A 7,481-nucleotide genomic window follows, 5' to 3' on the forward strand; every position below is an offset into this window, starting at 1 on the left:
CGATACCGAAGCCATATCCCTAATATGGTCTTACACGGGATCTCGTATCGATGTCGATGCCATGTCCCAGACATGGTCTTACACAAGATCTCATCAATCATGGTGTCATGACACCCAAATCCTGAGTATTCCTTAGGGTCACCCAGGATTTCCAAGATGCATAGCTATCAAGCTATCATTAAATTGTTATTGAATCATCTCAATTCAAATTCCATAAGGGCATACAAACACATTTCATATAACATCAAGCATTAACTACACAATAATGAAATTGTTGAATTACTTACACACAACTTACCTCGGTCCCAAAATCTTGCTAACTTTACGTTTTAGTCCAAAACCTTGCTTTTCCCACGGTTTAGGTTCGGACTACGTTTTTCTTCATCTATAATAGAAAATTCCACTTGTTTAATTTTCACATTGCCCAAATCAGCCTATAAATCGCAATTTGATAAAATTATAATTTTTCCCCAAAACTTTCACAAAATTACAAATTAGTCCTTAAGCTCGTATAATGAAATATACTCATTTCCTTTACTACCCAAGCCTAGTCGAATATTTCTTGTACTCATAGTAGACCACACTACTCATCAAAAATAGATTTTTATCACTCAATTTCACACCATTTTCAATTTAGTCCTTTTTAGGTGTTTTCATACAAAATCACTTAGTAAAAGATGTTAAACACACATCAAGCTATCATATTCCTCCATAAACACCAAATAACATGCATATCACACATGAGTAAATTTTTAAACATAAACCCTCCTTCAAAATAAGGGTGGAAAATATGTAAATCAAGCTACGAGATCTTCAAAAATATAAAAAACATTAAAAACGGACTAGGGAACACTTACTATTGAGTTTGAAAATGTCAAAAACCCTAGCTATGGAGAGCTTAGGAATTTCTGCAGCCACATGAAGAAGATGAGCCAATTTTTGCTTTAATTTTCCCTTTTTATTCTTTTAATTACTAATTGACCAAAATGCCCTTAAGGATTTTTTTTCAAATTTTTCCTATGCATGTCCATTTTTGTCCAAAATTTTAGAAATTGGTCAAATTGCTAATTAGGACATTCTAATTTATAATTTAAAGCAATCTCATGCTTAAAGCTTCTAGAACACAAGTTTTGCATCTTATTCGATTTGGTCTTTAAGGTTCAATTGGACATTTAATGCATAGAATTTCTCTATGAAGTTTTCACACAAGCATGCATACCTATCATGGACCTCATAAAAATCATAAAACAATTATTTCTATATCAGATCTGTGGTCTTGAGACCACTGTTTCCAGTAGGCCCTAATTTGGGATGTTACAATTCTCCCCTTCAGGGATTTTTGTCCCCGAAAATCTTACCGGTAAACAAGTGCGGATATTGGTTTCTCACGGCCTCTTGGGCTCCCATGTAGCCTCTTCTAACCCATGTCTATGCCATAACACTTTCAATAAGGCAATATTCTTGTTTCTCAATTGCTTGACTTCTCGAGCCAAAATCTTGATCGGCTCTTCACCATAAGTCATATCCGGTTGGATCTCAACCTCTGTCGGTGAAATCACATGTGAGGGGTCCGACCTATAATGGCGTAACATAGATACATGTAATACATCATGGATATTATCCAATTCAGACGGCAAAGCCAACCGATAAGCTACCGGTCCTATCCTTTCAGTGATTTCATAAGGTCCTATGAAACAAGGACTCAACTTGCCTTTCCTACCGAATCTTAGAACCTTTTTCCATGGGGATACTTTCAAAAATACCTAATCGCCCACTTGATACTCGATTCCTTTTCTTTTTAAATCCGCGTAAGACCTTTGCCTATTCGATGCCGCCCTCAAACAATTTCTAATTACTTTTACTTTATCTTCAATTTCTTTTACTAAGTCAACCCCGTGAATCTGATTTTCCTTAAACTCTGTCCAATACAAGGGAGTTCGACACTTCCGTCCATACAATGCCTCATAAGGTGCCATTTTTAAACTCGTCTAGAAACTATTATTATAAGAAAACTCAACCAAAGGTAAGTACTTTTCCCAACTACCTTGGAATTCTAAAACACAACATCTCAACATGTGTTCCAAGGTTTGAATCACTCTCTCAGATTGGTCGTCGGTCTGTGGATGAAAGGCGGTACTAAAATTTAGTCTTGTGCCCAAAGGTTCTTGTAGTTTTCTCCAAAATCGCGAGGTAAACCTTGGATCTCTGTCCAATATAATCGATAAGGGTACTCCATGAAGTCTCACAATTTTAAAAATATACAACTTAGCCAATCTATCTAGCGAGTAGTCAGTACGCACCAAGATAAAATGAGTGGACTTCGTCAATCGATCAACAACAACCCACACGGCATCTTTCTTACTCGGCGTCAAGGGTAACCCGTTACAAAATCCATGCTAATTTTGTCCCATTTCCACTCGGGAACCATGATAGGCTGTAGTAATCCTGAAGGTACTCGGTGCTCAACTTTCACTTGCTGACAAATTAGGCCTCTTTCAACAAACTCGGAAATATCCCTTTTATACCATTCCACCAATATATTTTCTTCAAGTCGTTATATACTTTAGTACTACCGGGGTGTATTGATAGTAGACCATTGTGTGCCTCATGTAGAATCTTATGAATCAACTTGGTATCCTTAGAAACACAAATCCTATCTCGGAACATCAAGCAACCATTGGAACCAATCCAAAAATCAGATCCAGTGTCTAACTCGCATTGAGCTCTCTTAGCTTGTAAATCATCGTAACTATTCTGAGTTTCATGAATCTCTTGGAGAAATATTGGCCTAGCTCTCAACTCTACTACTATCACACCATTATCTGTTAAAGCTAATCGCGCACTTATGGCTCTCAAAGCAAATAAGAATTTTCTACTTAAGGCATCGGTGACCACATTCGTTTTTCCAGGATGATAGTCGATTACTAACTCATAATCTTTTATCGACTCTAACCATCTCCGTTGCTTTAGATTTTAGTCCCTTTGAGTCATCAGATATTTCAAACTCTTGTGATCGGTGAATACTCGACATGTCTCCCCATACAAATGGTGTCTCCAAATCTTCAATGCAAACATAATGGTGACTAGTTCCAAGTCATCTTTCGGGTAATTTTTCTCATGTGGTTTCAGTTTTCTAGATGCATAGGCTATCACTTTGCCTTCTTGCATAAGTACACAGCCTAATCCATTCAAGGATGCATCACTAAAAATCACAAACTCCTTTCCCAGCTCAGGTCAAACTAGCACTAGAGCCTCAGTTAACAATGCTTTCAGTTTCTCGAAACTCTGTTGGCACTTCTCTGTCCACTCGAACTTAACACCTTTTTGTAATAGCCTCATCATTGGAGTAGCAATCATTGAAAACCATTTGACAAACCATCTATAATAACAGGCCAAGCCTAAAAAGCTTTTGACCTCTGTCACTTTCTTAGCAATTTCCAATCAATAATGGCTGAAATCTTACTCAGGTCAACTCTAATACCATCTCCCGAAACAATATGTCTTAAAAACCCGACTTCACGAAGCCAAAACTCACTTTTACTAAACTTAGCATATAGTTGCTTATCTCTCAAAGTTTTCAAAACCATCCTTAAATGCTCAGCATGTTCGGTTTCATCACGAGAATAAATCAATATGTCATCAATAAACACCTCAACAAATTTGTCTAGATAAGGTCGAAATATTCTGTTCATTAAATCCATAAATACGGTGGGAGCATTGGTTAACCCAAAGGGCATGACAAGGAGCTTATCGTGACCATACCTCATCTGAAACACAATTTTCGGTATATCTGACTCCTTAACTCGTAATTGATAGTAACCGGACCTTAGGTCTATCTTTGAAAATACCATGGCTCCATTCAACTGATCAAATAGATTATCAATTCTTAACAAAGGATACTTGTTCTTTATCATCACCTTGTTGAACTGTCGATAATTTATACATAGCCTCATCGAACCATCCTTCTTCTTCACAAATAACACAGAAGCACTCCAAGGTGAAAAGCTCGGTCTCGTAAAACCATTGTCAGTCAACTCCTGTAACTGAACTTTCAACTCTTTTAATTCCATCGGGGCCATTCAATATGAAGCAATTGAAATAGGTGCAGTGCCGGGAAGCAAATCAATGCCAAACTCTACTTCTCTAATAGGAGGTAACCCAGGCAATTCTTCTAGAAACACACCCGGATACTCACATACTATTGGTACCGACTCAATTTTTTATTCAGACTCTTTAATGTTCAATACGAAGGCAAGGTAAGCTTCATAACACCCTTACTTATATATCTCTGAGAAAACATGCAAGAAATCACTATAGGCATGTTATTTAATTCACCTGATTCAACCCGAAGAACATTACCATTCTCACATTTTAGTTCGATAAATTTTCTTCCACAATTCACTACCACATCATGAGCGGTCATCCAATTCATACCAAGAATTACATCAAATTCATCAAACGGTAATAGCATGAGATTAGTTGGAAAGCAATGACCCCTAATCATCAAAGGGCAATTCTAACACACTTTATCAACTAACACATACTTGCCTAATGGGTTTGACACTTTTATCACAAATTCAGTAGATTCAACAAGCAAGTTCATATCAGACACCAATTTCATGGAAACATACGAATGGGTAGACCCCGGATCAATCAAAGCAACAATAGTAGTATCATAGATAGAAATGTACCAGTAATCACATCAGGAGACGAGGCCTCTTCGCGAGCGCGAATGGCATAGGTCCATGTAGATGCCCTGCATTCGGGTCTCATAGCAGACTCCTTAGGTCCACCCTTACTACTCGTTCCACTACCCAGATTCTTCTAAGGCCTCCCCTTATTAGCAGTGCTATCTGATCTTGTTCCTTAAAATTTTCCTCTTTCTGGCCTTTCGAGACAATCCCTAATAAAATGGTCAGGGGAGCCGCACTTAAAACAAGTCCTATCACTCCCTCGGCACTCGCCGGGGTGACATCTCCTATATTGGCGACATTTCAGTCTATTTGGGTTTGGCATTCCCAACACTAGCTATTGAAGTGGTCAGAGGCTTCAAAATCGTGTAGTGTTTACCCCGATTCTTGCTCGAATACCCAAACAGAAGCATTCAATCAAGTAGTGAACTCTCTCGAATTTTTGGATGAAGATTGAAAAGATTTACCCAGTTACCTCTTTTTCGAGTCTCGGGACTCCAAATTGGCTTTTTGTTTTTCTTTAGCCAATTCTTTGGCCTTGCATGCTCTTTCAACCAGCACCACAAACTCCTTTAGCTCAAGGATACCAACCAACAATCGGATTATCTTCGTTTAACCCATCTTCAAATCTTTAACACAAGATGGCCTCAGTAGATACACATTCCTAAGCGTACTTGCTAAGCCTCACAAACTCATGCTCATATTCGGTAACTGTCATCTTACCCTGCTTCAACTCGAGGAACTCCTTTCTCTTTTGGTCCATAAACCTTTGACCAGTGTACTTCTTGCAAAATTCTTCTTGGAAAAACTCCCAAGTCACTTTCTCCCTCAGCACAACAGACACGAAAGTGTTCCACCACTAATAAGCTGAATCTCTTAAAAGTGATACAACGCACTTCATACACTCTTTCAGTGTGCATGATAGCTCATCAAAGACCCGGATGATATTCCCAAGCCAAAACTCCACTATTTTTGGATCATCATCTATATTAGCTCGAAACTCTTCGGCTCTTTGCTTTCTAACTTGGTCAACCGAAGGCCTTTCCCTTCTCACCATCTCAACAACTTGAGGAGCTACAAGGGTAGGCTGAGGAATAGGCAGGGTGGAGGAGGTTGAACACCCGGGTTTGTCTAAACAAACTTGGTGTACCAGTCATTCATCATCTTTAGGAAGGCTTCTCAGCCTCTCCTCTAGGACTAATAGTCCCGGGTCTACTATCAAAGGGTGCTGCTCCTTGAGTAAGAGTCGGCTCATTACTCTATACATCGTCAGCAACTGCTCGTTCGGAATCCATTTACTATATATAAAACACAATTTGACTTGTTAGGAGTTGTCATACTATCATAATGTACGTATGGCATGTATAGCTAGACTCTTACACTTGCTACATAGTCTTAAAACCGACTAAACCGTAGCTTTGATACCAATAAATATAACACCCCTTACCCCTATCCTACACCGGGATAAGGTACGAGGCATTATCGGTCTTTGACATGCACTTTAACACAAATTGTGCCATACAAATTTCATCCAATCTTAAAGACATTCAAACATAAACACAGTGTCCCTACAATAGGCCCACATAGCCCTTATCATGCTACAAGGGCAGTTTGAGACTAATCTGAGAACTTCTAAAACTTTTACAATACTTCTAAAAATTCCCCAAGTTTGGAGAGTCACACGTCCGTGTGGCTAGGACACGCCCGTGTCCTCTACACGTGTAACTCTCTGTTTATGATCTCAGCATTAATTAAAGGTCACACGGCCAAGTCACATGCCCGTGTACAAGACCGTGTGGTGAATTCTATTTTCGCATTTAAGGTGCAGACTTCACACGGCCTGGGCACACACCCATGTCCTAAGGCTGTGCCTTCCACATGGTTGAGGCACACGGCTGTGTCTCTGCCCTTGTGTTTACAGTCATGCATACTGACTTGCAAAACTAGGGTGACGGGGACACACGGCTGGACAACACGCCAATGGGGCTGACCATGTGTCACACAAGGCCTAGACACATGCCTGTGTGTCTACCCGTGTGGACAACTTTGAGGCTATTTTCTAAGCCCTTTTGTCACCATCACTAACACATGCACACTCTCATGTGCCAATGGTGAATATCATGGCATAAATGGGTTACTTAAACATCCATAGTTTAACTCATGCATAAAAATTACATGCCAAAGTATACTTATCTGGGACTCCATAACTTACTAGGATTATTCAAAACATTTCCTTACTTTAAACCATGATATAACTTGACCAAGTGACATCAATCATTCTTCAAGCATAGATTCCATATTTTATCATTCATTGCCAACAACCAACTCATCACACACCTCAAGGGTATCAACACATCTCATGCATGCATCATCATCTAGGATTACAACCCAATAATCAATATGAGCCATACTTAATTGCCATATACAAAATGAATTAGTATACCAATATGGGTCATCACTTTGGCCAACCAATATGACACGTATAACAAAATAATAAGTCCCCTATACATGCCATACTTAAATGTATTAAACCAAATATACCCCAAAAGATTTGTTGATAATGTGACTTAAACTCCGACGTCGACGATCCCCGAGCTAGCTTGGCGATGCTAAGAAAAAGGGAAAAGAGAGGGGGGTAAGCATAAAGCTTAGTAATTTGTATGTAACTAATAAAAAACATAGGCCGTACAATTTTATGAGTTAAGCATGCTACTAATTACCACCATATTACCAATTTACACACAATCGATATAATAAGAATTGACATTAATGTCATTGAACTTCAATGAC

This window comes from Gossypium arboreum, chromosome 2, assembly GCF_025698485.1.
Source record: "Gossypium arboreum isolate Shixiya-1 chromosome 2, ASM2569848v2, whole genome shotgun sequence".
NCBI lineage: Eukaryota > Viridiplantae > Streptophyta > Magnoliopsida > Malvales > Malvaceae > Gossypium > Gossypium arboreum.